Consider the following 17,039-nt stretch of genomic DNA (forward strand, 5'->3'; position numbering starts at 1 on the left):
GAGCCGAGTACAAGGTGGTCCTGACTAAGCTATGGAGGCTAGGCCTGAGGCCCACGTTATTCGCTCCCGCGAAACTATCTGTGTTGGAGAAGGTCGGTGGTCAGCGTTTGTTTTGGTCGTTGGCTAAAGCGAAGGAATATCTCGCGAAGACACCCGAGTCTGTTGCTTGATATCTATGGAGGGTGAGTGACTTGGCGGTTTGGGCCTATATACATTGATTAGGTCGACTATTCACAAACACTTGCTGTCATGCCCAGACATGCTAACTGTCCTCTGCCCATCCAACTAGCGGGGCTTCCCAATGACTTCTGTTACTTGCTAAAGCTGACCTCATGGTCGTACTTGTGTATCGCCTCTTTGGAAGCTAACGAGCTAGCTGAACAATGTACATAGTAGGCTAACGTGCTATCCGGATTCGTCACTAGCTTACGCGCTAGCCTCGGGCTTCGACTATGGTCTGCGCTGAGACATTCGTTAATGGTTACGTATTTTGGTTGCTGTTGCTGTTCAAAGGGACATTGGTTTGCACAGTTCAAGGGTGACCGAGTCCCTAACTAACTTCTGGTATGCTTTTTATTTTTATATCCAGGTTGTTTTGAGCTTTGGTGATCCAAAGTAGATGCCAAGGTCGGTTGAATATGCATAAACAATATTTGATAACAGGTTGGGTCGGGTATGGCTTGCACTTAATGGCTATATGGTTATATGGCTTGCACTCTAGCCATTACCCTCTCTTCCTTTCTTTTTTCTTTCCTATTGTCGCTGTTTTTATGTCATCTATATGCGCGATTTAAATGTGATCCGGTTCTACCTTGGACTAACTGCTGACTCGCCTTAATTTTGTTTTGAATTTTCCGTGAGGCACTTATGCTATAACGTTGATACATTAATATGCAGACTCCAAGGTAGATGGTTACAGGTTGATGTTGAGTAATTATATAATAATTAGTGTCGCTGTTTTAAGGGCAATTGAATGAGCAATTAACCTGTGACCCGAACCTGCCTTAGACTATCGGCTGGGATGCTTTAATTTAATTTTGTATTGAATTTTCCTATATGTTTTAATGGCATTTGAATGAGCAATTTAACTGTGATTCGATCCTACCTTGGACTAACTGCTCCGACCGATATCTTTATTGAAACAATGTATGATGACAGGTGGTGTCAGGTGTTGCCTATTACCATCCCCGGATTGATTAATGAATGATTGTGTTTAATTCTATTCTTACATAGGTTGGGTCATTTCAGCCGTTGTGCCTGATCAGAGGGACGGCTAAAGGGGTGCACTTTGACCATAACCTTTTTTTTCCCTTCCTCCTTTTTTTTTGTCATTGTTTAGTTGACACTGTTCACACAATTTTGCACAATTAACCTGTGACCCGAACCTGCCTTAGACTATCGGCTGGGATGCTTTAATTTAATTTTATATTGAATTTTCCTATACCTTTTGGGCTATAACAATGTGATGTTGAAGCGCAGATTCGGAAATAGAGGGCTGCAGGTTGATGCGGAGTTATTATTTAATAATGGCTATTTTTACCATTATGGTTGTCTCATGTTGGGGCCAGGGCTCAGGTGGTTTTCGACCGATATCTTTATTGAATTTTATTTTATTATTATTTGTGTTTATTGGACTAGTGGGGGTTTACTCAGGGGTTTATCTAGAGGGGGGTGGGAGTGGGAAGCGTCTTATTGATCCATGTCTCTAGTGGGAAGTGATAGGAAGATGACCATCCTCAGTGGATGGGGCATAGGGTGGGGATTGGAGAGTGGGTATAGAGGAACTTATAGTAGGACGGGTGGGTTAGGGTTTAGAGTAGAAGGAGGGGGGGCTGTAGCTGGGGTGGTATTTTTATGTGTTCTATGTACTGTTGTCTTATATATGTGTAAGTGTTCCTCCTCTGAACTCCTGGGATTGACCGTCCGGGCCCGCCGGGATCGGCACCTCTGTACTCAGCCTGGCTGCACGGGTATGTTCTCTACGCACTTATACAAGCTCGACCATGGCTAAATTGAATATTTTAATTTGGAACGCAGGAGGGCTTAACGCCCCACACAAGCGTGCCAGTGTCCTTTGGCTATTGAAGAGGAGAAATATTGACCTTGCTCTCCTTAGTGAGACGCATTTAATGGTAGGTGACGTGTCAAGACTGGCAAATCGGCAATATCACGTTATCTCCGCATCCTCAGCCGATGATAAGACGAAAGGAGTAGTCATAGTTACAAGACGTAACCTTGATATCAAAATCTTGGATGTATGGTCGGACACGGAGGGAAGGATTACTATAGCAAAAGTTGAATTCTTGCATAGGAAGATGGCTATAATAGCATTGTATGCTCCTAACACATTTGATTCAGCGTTCTATAATACAATCACGAAGAATATGTTGGAACTTAATGGATACGCTCTCATTGTGGGTGGCGATTTTAATGCGTGCTGGGATGCGGAGATGGATAGGTCTGGGCCCTCTGAAACGAGCGACCAGAAACGGGCCTCTAAGGCCCTCAGGATGTGGGCCAAAGACACGGGGCTCTCAGACCTCTGGCGCTTATGCAACCCCACCCTCAGAGATTACTCTCACCTGTCAGCCAGACACAAAAGCTTCTCTCGAATTGACTATGCATTTGCGTCCCCTAATATGTTTGATAGTTTCGATGTCTCATTGGTTCCCTTGGCTCTCTCAGACCACAAGGGGATTTTCCTTACGGCAACCTTTGGCAGGCTCTCCGCAAGAGCTCCCAGATGGCGTTTTAATTCGACCTTGCTAAAGAACGATGACTTCTGTTCTGAGTTCAGGAGTAAACTAGCTGAATTTTTGCAGATCAACGTTGGCACGGTAGAAGACCCTAGGGTCCTGTGGAACGCATTGAAAGGATTCATCAGGGGTCATGTCACACTATTTGCCTCCAATTTGCGAAAATCCCAGTCAAAAAAGCTAGAAGGACTGGAATCATTATATGCGGACCTATACGCATCCTTGCAAACTGACTATAATGAACGACTAAACACACAACGTAAGATAGTCAAAAAAGAAATAAACTCCATACTTAAACAACAGTCTGAGTTCTTAATACATAGGACAAGACAAAATTACTATTTTCACGGCTCCAGACCTAGCCATCTATTGGCAATGAAAATACGCTCAAATGATCATTTCTCAGATATCCCCTCGATTAGGACGAGCCAGGGTGCAGTCACTACTGACTCGAAAAAGATCAATGACACTTTTAAAGAGTTTTACTCACAGTTATATAGCTCAGAGGGTAATCTGGATGACTCTAGATTTGAATCGTTCATTGGCGGGCTTGAGATACCCCACATTTCTGAGGAAGAGGCCAAGGAACTGGGGAGACCGATTACTCTCGTAGAATTGAGGGAGACTATTGTTGAAATGCAGAGGGGTAAGGCGCCAGGCTGGGATGGTATTCCACCCGAAGTGTATTTAGCTTTCTGGGACCAACTGGGTCCATTGATGCTCGATATGATCAATTACGCTATCGAACAAGGGGAGTTCTCAAGAGATGTCAATATGGCGTTGATTTCTTTACTTCTCAAAAAGGACAAAGATCCCAATGATTGTGGTAGCTATAGACCCTTGAGTCTTCTCGGGGCCGATTTAAAGGTGTTTGCCAAGGTGCTGGCCCGTCGCCTGCAGAGATTTATGTCTGTATTGGTACACTGCGATCAAACTGGTTTTATCCCGGGGCGTCTGGCTGCAGATAATCTTAGGAGGCTGTTGCATGTAATCGATAACAGTAAAGACAATACAACTCCATCCACAGTTCTGTCTTTGGATGCCATGAAGGCGTTTGACAGACTTGAGTGGTCATACCTGTGGAGGGTACTGGAGGTCATGGGTCTTGGAAAGAGTTTTATTCATATGATTAAAGTCCTGTATGCCTCGCCGTCTGCGATGATACTGACAGGCAAAAACTGTTCCACACTCTTTCCAGTCTCCAGATCTTCTAGACAGGGTTGCCCTCTGAGCCCGGGACTGTTCGCGCTTTCCCTCGAACCTTTGGCTCAATTTATTAGGCAATCGGAGGACATCGTCCCCATAATGGTCAACAATACTCCACACAAAATTGCTCTCTATGCGGATGACCTGCTGATTTTCATGGACGACCCCTCCCGGTCGGCCACAAAATTATTGAGGATAATCGACGACTTTGGTAAATTGTCAGGTTTTAAGATTAACTGGAACAAATCAGCCTGCCTACCTCTTAATGAACTGGCCAAGGCGGTACGACTACCAGCTGATATCCCCATAGTAGAACATTTTAAATACCTGGGCATAGAGATATTCCCCACGCTGAACCAAACTACTAAGTACAACTTCACGGGTACTTATGATAAAATACGCCAGGATCTAGACAGGTGGTCGTCCCTTCCTAACTCCTTACAAGCCCGGGCTTCCATAATCAAAATGAACATCCTGCCTAGGATAAATTTTATTAGCTCAATGCTCCCCCTGCCCCCTCCAATAGACCACTGGCGCAAGGTACAATCGATGGTATCTAAGTTTGTCTGGAATAACAAACGCCCGAGAATCAAAAGGGCTACTACTCAACGTAGGAAACAAGATGGGGGCCTCGCAATCCCTGATTTTAAACTTTATTTCTGGTCCTTTTCACTGAGACCTCTGATGTGCTGGCTAGACCCTGTAGAGGCTGTATCGTGGCGCTCCTTAGAAGCGGCGGCGGTGTCTCCGCTAAGATTGCAGGATGTAGTGTACTCCACTGTCTCTATTGCGAAATGCCGGCTGAGGTATGGACCGATCATAACTCACGTGATCCAAACGTGGCGTAATGTACAGAGGTCGTGTGGGGTTAAATGCCCTTGGCACCTGGACTCTCCAATTTTTAATAACCAGCAATTACTTGTTGGACACAAGCCGGTTAATATTCCTCAATGGCAAAGGAGGGGAGTGCATACTCTGGAGGATATTTATGATAAGAACGGCCTCCGTGCGTTTCAGGACTTAAGAGAATTTTATGATCTTCCCGGCGAGTCCTTCTTTCTTTACCTTCAACTAAGGTCAGCACTGAGGGCGCATGGCGTACCGTGGGCTCAAGCTTTGCAACCACACCCCTTCCTCAGGCTCATAGTGGACAGAACGACATCCAGAGGGTTTGTCTCAGACTTTTATACGCTCTTAATTCAATCCACGTATAAAAATTTATCATTGGATACAATCTGGCGTGTGGATATCCCGGAGTTGGACCCCGAGTTTGACTGGGATGATGTTTGGGCAAATGTGGCATTATCTTCCCGCAACCCCAATCACCAGCAAATTAATTTTAATTACATTCATAGGACCTATCTTACACCTAGGAAGCTATTTGCTATGGGACTGATAACCGACTCTCGGTGCACTTTGTGCTCTCAAAAGGCCACTGGCACTTATATGCATATGTATTGGGATTGCCCACCAGTGGCCCGTTTCTGGAGGTCAATAACGGACAAACTTTCAGATCTGTGTGGCTTAACTATCCCATTCACAGCTGTTACGCTACTCCTGAACGATATAACGACACTACCCGCGTCCGTACAACTGAAAAGGGTTGTCCTAGCGGGTGTCACAGCGGCGAAGAAGCTTATAGCAATGAGATGGAAGGAGCCTGAGAAGCTGACAATGATCAACTGGTCCCTAACTCTATTGGATGTGATTTATCTTGAGATATCCACGGCTCGGGTGATTGGGGTGGGGCAGGCTGGCATTGACCTGTGGTTCGCAGCAGCTGAGAAGGTAAAGACCGCCGTGTGCGGCTGAGCGGGGTTGGGGCGCTTGATCGGGGGGGTCCGGCGGTCTCTGGGGAGGGGGAGGAGGAAATGTCTTGTCTGTCTTGGTTTTTGTCTTGTCCTTCTTAACTTTGGCTGGGGGGATTTTAGGGGGGGTTGGTATTTAGCTATTCTGCGCTATATGTCAATTCACATGCCATCTCCCCAAGGGACTAATATTGGCAGACTGATTGACCTGTCAACCAACTTGGAAGAGGAATTTCTTTCTTCTTACACTTTACCGTCTGCGAGTTTGGCAGTCTTGAACATGTGTAAGGGACCTAGGCTATCTACAGTAAATCTGCGACAACACTCTCATAAACAATCTTTTAAGTCACTCCACTTTGTAAAGGTGGGGAAAGGTTGCCATGTCTTGAAGACCCCTTTTTGTTATTGAAGTAGCCACCTATATTTGATAGGTTGGACGCTGTTTCTTTTTCTTTTTGTCTTATAATTTATTATTCTGTATTATTATTGTTTGTTATTCTCCTGTGAAGTTATGTTTTTTGTTACTGTGGTTATTGTGTTGTCCTGTTTCATGTAATTAATAATAAAAAAAAATTTGATCAAAAAAAAAAATTAAACTGTAATACAAAGTTAGTAATGTGCTCTTTTTTAATTGTTTTTTTAATCCTTTTTATAATGCCCAACGATTTTGAAACCTTCTTGCAAACAATTTCACAATGATTCTTGAAGCTGTCACGATCGGAGCTCGAGTCTGCCAGATGAGGAGCAATCAGCGCGGCTGCAAGAGATCACCTCATCAAGCGTTCCCTACTTCAACTGGCAGATCCCGCCATCCGACGTCGCAGTGTTAAACTGCCTACCAAGGTACGACGACGCTACCTGAAGACCAGCTGTAACTACCCCTGTTTATGCTTTCCCTAACCTTCTGTTTCTTGTGCCACAGGACTTCGCTCCAGCGCCCTTCCACCCTGATGTCTCGAGCCCCAGCGTCCTTCCACCCTGACGTCTCGAGCCAAGCAAAGAGGACTCCTGCTCGCTCTCAAGCGCAAGACCTGTGTCCTCTCTCTCTCGCTGCCGACAGCTGCACTGAAGTGCAACTGCTCTCATTCTTCTCCCCCCCAAGAACATTATAACCTCTGTGTTGTTCACATTCCTGTTTCACATTCCTGTTATACTCTGCTTGGTTGGGAAGAATAATTAAAGAACCCTAAAACTGCTCCATTCTCTCCTCCTGTGTTTTTCTATTGGGCTCCGCAAGAACCCCATCCTCACAGAAGCAGAGTTTCTCATCGATATTGACACCTACGAATTTCACTGATGAAACTTGTGCAAGTTCATTGTTATTGATACAAATCTTGGTTCCGTCTGAAATGTTTTTGTTCTTATTTCTAAAAATAATTAAGTTAGATTTTTTTTGACATTGAGTGATAACTTGTTTAACTGAAACCAATAGGAAAAATTAATGAGTCCAGAATTTGCTTTATCAATAAGGGAATCAAAATTATTGTCAGTGACAAAGAGATTTGTGTCATCAGCAAATAATATAGGCGACAATAAACTGGATGCATTTGCAAGATCATTCACATAAATCAAAAACAACAAGGGTCCTAGAATGGACCCTTGTGGAAAACCACATTTTATTACAGCCAGCTGTGATCGATTACCATTGAAAACTACAAATTGCTCTCTGTTGGTAATTCTCAACCCATTGTAAGACCATAACATGACATTTTTGATAATAAAATTTCGTGATTCACTGTGTCGAAAGCCTTTGATAAATCTAAGAAAATGCCTAAGGTATATTCATTTTTCTCCAGAGCAGCTGTAATTTTTTCTCTAAGGTGCAAAAGAGCCATATATGTAGAGTATTTTTTTCTAACGCCACACTGATGTTCGAACAAGATATTGTTGTCATCTAGATGTTTCATGATTCTACTATATACCAGCTTTTCAAGATTTTTTTAAAAACAAGGTAGTATCGATATAGGACGATAGTTTGAGAATACAGAGGGGTCATCAGCTTTAAACAGCGGTATAACCTTGGCAACTTTGAAGGCTTGAGGGATAGTGCCTGATTCAAGGGACATGGAAAAAATGAATGATAAAGGATCAATAATTGAAGATGCAACCTTTTTGATCAAAGAATTTCATCATGGCCAGGAGACGAGTTTTTTAGGCTCATAATAATATCAAGTACTTCTGAGGTCTTTACAGGCTCAAAAGCATTTAGAGAAGCATACTCTTTACTTAGAAAATCAGTTGGAGAACCATGAGCATTGCCTATATGTTTTGCAAGACATGGTCCCACATTCACGAAGAAGTTGTTAAAACTATTCACAATTTGGGATGGCTCTGTTATCTTATCCGTACCATCCTGAAATTCAGTTGTGGATGGAGAAGAGGAGTGTCTCATATTGAGTAATGTTTTCAGGGTGTCCCATGTCGATTTAATATTGTTTGAAGAGCTAATAAATTGGTCACTATAATAATCCCGTTTGGCATTTCTAAGAAGATAATGTTCTGTAGACCTCACAGCCACCTCGCTCACTTCCCTACCTCACATCTACTGTATTTGTCTGAAGTTTTGTCTGTCTCCATCCTGGTCCTTGGTACAACTGTACAGTATGACCAGTGATGGGAATAACGGCATTATAAATAATGGCGTTACTAACGGCGTTAGTTTTTTCAGTAACTAGTAATCTAACGGATTACTCTTCCAATCTTAATAACGCTGTTATATCCGTTACTGCCAAAAAATGCGACGTGTTACTATGATTGAATCTGTTTTTTTTCATCAGACAGATCTCTGCGCTGTGAAGCAATACTTTTTTTCCTTGGTTAGTAGGCAGTGAGCGATTGGCTGAGGTTGAGTAAAATGTCATGGTAAGCCAATCAGAGGTAGAGGTGGGCGGGTGTTTGAAAGCATTCTGCAATCTGTTAATAAAATGTTCATTCAATCAGTATATATTTGTTATTTATTTTTGGTATAGTGCTTAACAAGCATAATTTAATGTTGCCCAGTTGTGGCCTGTTGAGGGGCAATACATATCAAAAGTTCCAAAAAAACTATTGTGTTTGTATTTGTATGATCCACTATATAAACATAGTAATTATAATATCTACATACATGGCATTTGATTGGAGGCTAGTCTCACTTTGTCCCACAGCAACATTAAAATAGTTTAGATTTGTGTATGTTGTTTATGTAAAATATTTACTTGAAAGTAACTCAATCGTTAGTTTCTGAAGTAACTAGTTACTTTTATAATTTGTAACTGAGTAAGTAATTTAGTAACTTTTTGGAAGAAGTAACTAGTAACTGTAACTAGTTTCAAGTTTCAAGTTTCTTTAATAGTTGTCATACAGAAGTACAGAATACTTTCATACAAAATGCTTCTTACTGTTACGCTCCAGAGACTGTGCTAGACAAGATAGTATCAAATAACATAGTATAGCATGTAAATTAGAAGTAGAAAATGAGGTCACAGTGTTCAGTATAGACATATGTACAATGTTCGATGCAGAATAGACGTAACTGAGTTACCATATAATATACAATACTATGCAGTGTACTAATGTACAATACTATATAGTGCAAATCAGAAATGGGATGAGGTACAATTTAGGTACAATTTACAGTAAGGTGTACGAGTTGTAGTGCAATCCTTCATTAATAAATATAAAGTGTGGGGAGTGGGTGCTACAGTGTGTTTATTTAAAGTGAGTGTGTGCTATAAAGTGTGGGGAGTGGGTGCTACAGTGTGTTTGTTTAAAGTGAGTGTGTGCGTGTGGATGTGTGTGCTATGTGCGTTTGATGGTTGTTGTTGTGTAGTGTTCATTGTTCGTTGAGCAGCCTGATGGCCTGGGGATAGAAGCTTCTTCTGCGTCTTTCTGTGCTCGCCTTGAGACTCCGGTATCGCTTGCCTGACCGCAGCAGTTCAAAGAGGCAGTTGTTCGGGTGACTGGAGTCTTTAATGATTCTCTTAGCCTTGCCCCTGCACCGCTTGTAAATGTTCTGGAGGGTGGGGAGCCCCCCTCCGATTGTGCGTTCGGCTGAACGTGTCACTCTTTGTAGTCCGCTTCGGTCTTGTGCAGTGCTATTCCCAAACCAGGAGGTGATGTTGCCAGTCAGGATGCTCTCTATTGTACATGAGTAGAAGTTCTTAAGGATCTTCTGACTGACTTGGAACTTCCTTAGGCGCCTGAGGAAGTAGAGGCGTTGTCGTGCCTTCTTCACAACACTGTCAATGTGTGTGGTCCATGTCAAGTCCTCGGATATGTAGGCTCCGAGGTACTTAAAGCTGTTGACTCTCTCAACCGGTGCCCCGGCTGTAGTCCTTGACCCCCGACCTCCTGAAGTCCACAATCATCTCCTTTGTTTTGCTGACGTTCAGGGAGAGGCTGTTTTCCTGGCACCATCCCGCCAGGACCTTGACCTCTTCCAGGTAGGCCCTCTCGTCGTTGGCAGAGATCAGGCCCACCACCACTGTGTCGTCAGCAAATTTGATGATTGTGTTGCTACTCCGCTGAGCCACACAGTCGTGTGTGTACAGGGAGTAGAGGAGGGGACTCAGAACACAGCCCTGGGGGGCCCCTATGTTGAGGGTGATGGATGAGGAGGTGCAGTTGCCTGCTCTCACCACCTGGGGTCTGCCCGTCAGGAAGTCCAAGACCCACTGGCAGAGGTCATAGTTCAAGCCCAGGTCCCTGAGCTTGGCTATGAGTTTGGAGGGGACTATGGTATTGAATGCCGAGCTGTAGTCGATGAATAGCATTCTCACATAGTTCCCCTTCCTCTTGTCCAGGTGTGATGCTGCTGTGTGCAGCACATGGGCTATGGCGTCCTCCGTTACTTTTTAAAAGTAACTTGCCCAACACTGCGTATGACTAATACTTTGACCTCTATCTGATTGTTAGTAAGTTCATTGGGCAGACATCCCATCTCTCCCGGAACGTTCCGGGGGTCTCCCGGTATTAATCATCAGCTCGCTGATGTCAGTGATCGTAAATCTCCTGCAATAATGTTCACTGCAACATACTGGTTTCATCCACTGCGTAGGCAACATGCAACCAGCGGCTCATCAGGAGCAGTTGGGGGTTGAGTGCCTTTCTCAAGGACACTTCGACACGCTGCTGCGAGGAGCCGGGACGCGTGAACACTTTAGGCAACCAACATGCGCTTTCGCGTTGCTCTGAATTGCTCTGATTGGCCGAGCGCACGCATGCGCATGAGCCGCGACAAGCTCCTCAGAGCTGTGTGTTGTTGTAGCCACCGGGTAAATCGCGATTTTTTATTAGTTTGTCATGAAAAACCAATTACATAATCCAACATATGTGTAAAGGCACAACATATTCCAGTTAACGGTATATTTTTTTAATGATTCGTTACGGCGCAATCAATACTTCCATGCGTTCGGGACCTCCATGTTTTGGGGGTATTCATCAGAAAAATCGGATCCGGGATTCGGCTCCCATCAGTCGGGCAAGAACTGCAGGTTTTCAGCCTCTCTCCTCTCTCCTGGAGTTTAAGGGGGAGCCGCGCTCGGCCAATCAGAGAAACGCGGAAGGCGCTCGGCCAATCAGAGAAACGCGGAAGCGCATGTTGGTTGCCTAAAGTGTTCACGCAGCCGGGACGGAATTTGGAACCTTCCAATTACCAAACAACTACCAGATTACCAGATGACTATCAGATTACCAAACAACTACCAGATTACCAGACGACTATCAGATTACCAGACCACTACCAGATGACCAGGCGACTACCACACGACCAGTTGAATACAAGATTACCAGACGGCCACTCTACCTCCTGAGCAGTGATGGGAATAACGGCACTATAAGTAACTTCGTTACTAACGGCGTTCGTTTTTTCAGTAACGAGTAATCTCTAACGGATTACTCTTCCAATCTTGAATGAATGAATGAATGAAAACTTTATTTAACAGATTGCAGAATGGGTACAATACAGTACGGCTCAATACATACAATTGTTAAGGGGATGCAGACCTGAGAAAGACGTTTGTCTTGTTTCCATCAGGGTCCCCCATTTTCAATTCATATAGACATTTATGACATACACAACATACATGACATTTATGGCATAGGGACATATAGGTATTTAGTACTGATACATTTGTGACATAGGCGGTATTCAAATATACAGTACTGTTACCCCTAGATCCTGACAGAGTATATACATATGATGGGGAGGGGACTGTACATTAGGAGGGGGTGGGTGGGTGGGAGGGAAATATACATACGGCGGGGAGGGAATATATACATGCGGTGGGGAGGAGACTGTCTATTAGGAGGTGGTGGGGGTTTTGGGCATTTACGGTGGCCAGTTTCGAATTGCAGCCTCCCGTAGGTGCTCTTTAAGGGCGGTTTTGAATGTGGGCAGGGATTCACATTCCTTTACAGCTTTGGGTAGGGCGTTCCACATTGTTGTGGCATAATTGCGAAACGTGTTTAGTCCCTTGTTTGAGCCGAATCTGGGTTTAACATGATTTGTTGAGCTTCCTCTGGTGTAGTGGTTGTGGTATTCACTGACCTTTGGGAAGTATTTTGACATGTACATGGGCACCCCGGTCGTATAGTGTATCTTGTAGACCAGGCCCATTGCAAGTTGCTGTACTCTGTAATAACGTCGTTACCGTTACTACAAAAAAATGCGGCGCGTTACTATGAATGAACCTGTTTCTTTCATCAGACATATCTCTGCGCCGAGAGGCAATAATAATGTTCTTCCTTGTTTAGTGGACAGTGCGCGAGCCAAGAATACATGCTGACGATTGGCTGAGGTTGAATACAATGTCATGGTAAGCCAATCAGAGGTGGAGGTGGGCGGGTGTCTAAAGCATCCAGAGTCTGACACACAGCGCGACAAGACAAGCGATCACTGATCAGTCAGCATGAGACCGCGGTCCGTGTAGTGTACGTTTTGAGCAAAACGAATCCAACGAGCAACACAATGTCAACATGAGACCGCGGGTCCATGAGCGTTTTGTGTTCACTCTTTGCAGCGCAGGGCACTGAGTGGCTATACTGCAGTGCTGACAGCCTTATCAACAGTGCTGCACTTCCTGGTTTAATAGCACAGGCTTCAGCTGCTCAGAGATATATATATCTCTGTATGTCATGCATGTCTTAAATGTAATGATTAGATTAGTTTAGATGATTCGATTAGATTCTTATATCTGTATGTTGTGTATGTCATTGATTGATTGATTGAAAAGTTTATTAACAGATTGCAGAATGGGTACAGTACAGTACAGCTCAATACATACAATTGTTAAGGGGATGCAGACCAGAGAAAGACTTTCGTCATAAATGTCATGAATTGAAAATGGGGGACCCTGATGTAAACAAGACGAAACTCTTTCTCTGGTCTGCATCCCCTTAACAATTGTGTGTATTGAGCCGTACTGTATTGTACCCATTCTGAAATCTGTTAATTAAAATGTTCAATCAATCAGTATATATTTGTTATTTATTTTTGGTATAGTGCTTAACAAGCATAATTTAATGTTGCCCAGTTGTGGCCTGTTGAGGGGCAATACATATCAAAAGTTCCAAAACAACTATTGTGTTTGTATTTGTATGATCCACTATATAAACATAGTAATTATAATATCTACATACATGGCATTTGATTGGAGGCTAGTCTCACTTTGTCCCACAGCAACATTAAAATAGTTTAGATTTGTGTATGTTGTTTATGTAAAATATTTACTTGAAAGTAACTCAATAGTTAGTTTCTGAAGTAACTAGTTACTTTTATAATTTGTAACTGAGTAAGTAATTTAGTAACTTTTTGGAAGAAGTAACTAGTAACTGTAACTAGTTACTTTTTAAAAGTAACTTGCCCAACACTGCGTATGACTAATACTTTGACCTCTATCTGATTGTTAGTAAGTTCATTGGGCAGACATCCCATCTCTCCCGGAACGTTCCGGGGGTCTCCCGGTATTAATCATCAGCTCGCTGATGTCAGTGATCGTAAATCTCCTGCAATAATGTTCACTGCAACATACTGGTTTCATCCACTGCGTAGGCAACATGCAACCAGCGGCTCATCAGGAGCAGTTGGGGGTTGAGTGCCTTTCTCAAGGACACTTCGACACGCTGCTGCGAGGAGCCGGGACGCGTGAACACTTTAGGCAACCAACATGCGCTTTCGCGTTGCTCTGAATTGCTCTGATTGGCCGAGCGCACGCATGCGCATGAGCCGCGACAAGCTCCTCAGAGCTGTGTGTTGTTGTAGCCACCGGGTAAATCGCGATTTTTTATTAGTTTGTCATGAAAAACCAATTACATAATCCAACATATGTGTAAAGGCACAACATATTCCAGTTAACGGTATATTTTTTTAATGATTCGTTACGGCGCAATCAATACTTCCATGCGTTCGGGACCTCCATGTTTTGGGGGTATTCATCAGAAAAATCGGATCCGGGATTCGGCTCCCATCAGTCGGGCAAGAACTGCAGGTTTTCAGCCTCTCTCCTCTCTCCTGGAGTTTAAGGGGGAGCCGCGCTCGGCCAATCAGAGAAACGCGGAAGGCGCTCGGCCAATCAGAGAAACGCGGAAGGCGCTCGGCCAATCAGAGAAACGCGGAAGCGCATGTTGGTTGCCTAAAGTGTTCACGCAGCCGGGACGGAATTTGGAACCTTCCAATTACCAAACAACTACCAGATTACCAGATGACTATCAGATTACCAAACAACTACCAGATTACCAGACGACTATCAGATTACCAGACCACTACCAGATGACCAGGCGACTACCACACGACCAGTTGAATACAAGATTACCAGACGGCCACTCTACCTCCTGAGCCACTGCCGCGCTATTGTTACCTTTTCCTGTCTTTGGTCCAAACTGCAGTAAGGAGGTACAGGGGAGCCTTGCTTTCTAGCTCCAGGACTGAAGTAACGGCTGTGACTCACAAGACCTGAATAGCGCAGGTAATTCCTGATCAACAACAGCCCATTTAACCTTCTGCTCATTTAACGGACAATTCATAGTATATTCTCATTATGTCTTTTGCTGTACAATATGATACAATGCCACAGCTCATAGGGCCTTTTCACAGCAGCCATTTGCACAAGTCGTGGCAGGGTAAACACAGATGTTTATTAACATTAATTATGGTCCTGTTCTATTTAGATGTTCCAGGACCCTGTTATTGTGCATGCTGTCTCACTGGAATGTCTGCAACACACTTAAATGGAATTAAACTATAATTACACCTGTGTTTACCCTGCAATGACAAAATGGCCACTGAGAAAAGGGCCTATTCGGTTGTTATGTCCGACATATATTCATGTCCGGAGCCAAACACTCCACTTCAGACAGCGGGCCCCGGAAACTATTTACATTTACGTCACAGCTAAACAACCGAATTGGCCAATGTTATCATTTATTGACAATCACTTGCTAGTTGATTACAATCACCTGTTGTCTGTGACCAAGATGTAGTCTAGTGCGATTGAATACTATGAATAAACCAGTCATAACTGATGTTCTCTTGAAGGGTATCCATTCCATCCACTTGTGAAAATACAGCTCATTGTCACTTTACATTGCCTCTGGCAGAGAAATGAGAGAGATGAATAAAAACACTCAGCAACTGCAGTATTTGCCTCTGGATGATGGTGCTTTAGCTCACAGTAATAGTGGCTTCATTCTGACTTGAGGACACTCCAGTCAAATGGCTGCATGTGATGATGTAATCAGTCCTTGCGTTGAGGGACATGATGTCATGGCAACAGGAAGACAGAGGGCCACATTCTCCATTGGTCATGGTGGATTGGACTACCTGGGGACCCAGCCCACAGCCTCCATCTGCTGAGAAGACCGATGCTTTTAGATTTCTCTCTCTCTCTCTCTCTCTCTCTCTCTCTCTCAAGTGTATACATGACATGCATGTACAAAGGCTACTACACACATATTCATACATAGCCTATTCCGTACACAGAAATTACATCCTTACAAACACATACACACCACACAAAGAACTTCTCTCACACGTACACAGACAATGTACTCACACACACAAACCCTCTCTCTCTCTCACATACACACGCACCTAAACCCACTCACTAACATCGTACGCACGCACGCGCACACACACGCGCACACACACGCGCGCCCCCCCCCCCCCCCCAGTATGACACCCCTAACTCTAGCGTGCTGTGAGTGACAGGCAGCAGTGTTGAGACCGGCTTCACTCCCTCCTCCTTCCTAATTGGATTTGTGAGGCATCCTGCCTCAGGGCTCTAATAGCCTGATGTCAGCCGCCTGCAGCCTACTCCAGTGGAGCCCTCTCTCCCTCCACTGAGCATAAGGGACGTCCGGAAGAAGGGCTTTTGGCCACGTACCGCGACGCCTCGGACCCATTAAGGACTTGTAAACGTTGATGGAGTCCGACAGCAATGTCAGAATATCTGGGTGGACGTTATTACGAACATAAGTCGGGGGAAATGGACATTAATGTTAGCTAACTGGGTTTTCGGTGGATGCTGGCATGTTTATGTTTGCTTAAGTGAGTGATGTGAGCTGTCAGTGGACGTGTTCTAGACTGTGAGGGACACGCAGGTGGACATGTGGAGAGGAATAGGCCTCCTCGTTGGGGAAGTGGGAATAGTCTATATAATACCCCGGTAATACAGCACATCATTCCTGTTAGCTTTGAGTACAGATAAGAGATAAGAGTATTTTATTGACCTGTGGATTACAGTAATCTGATTACAAGGAATGGTAATTGTGATACAATACAGTTACTGTAAAAAATTAATTACTAATCAAATCACAGATACCTTATTGTATCAAATCACAGATATGTTGGATTACTCGTGGATTTTGAAATTACATATGCTAACATAATTGAATAGACTTATAAGAGTTTATACCAATAGTAGATGATGATAATGATGATGATGAACACATTACATACCCCCCCCCCCCCCCCCCCTAGGGAAACCTAATGGCCTTACCGTGCTATATAAAAATACTGTGTGCGATAATCCTCATTCTTGGGCAATAATTATTCATACCAGTGTGGTTATACCTGTAAGGGTAAGTATTCTAGTTCAGAACCGATAACAACACTAGAATAATGTAAACATGTCTTGCATGGAAAGGTTCAAACAGACCGTTCATATCATTCTCTACAGTTCATTTTGTCCACCGATAAGACATCTCAGATGTGTGTCTTGGTTCTCTGGTTTCTTGCTTTTGGAGTAAATAAATCACACATGTAGACTTGACTGAGCAGGCCCATAAGCAT

This window comes from Notolepis coatsorum (assembly GCF_963971535.1).
Source record: "Notolepis coatsorum genome assembly, chromosome: 18".
In the NCBI taxonomy this organism is placed as follows: Eukaryota; Metazoa; Chordata; class Actinopteri; order Aulopiformes; family Paralepididae; genus Notolepis; species Notolepis coatsorum.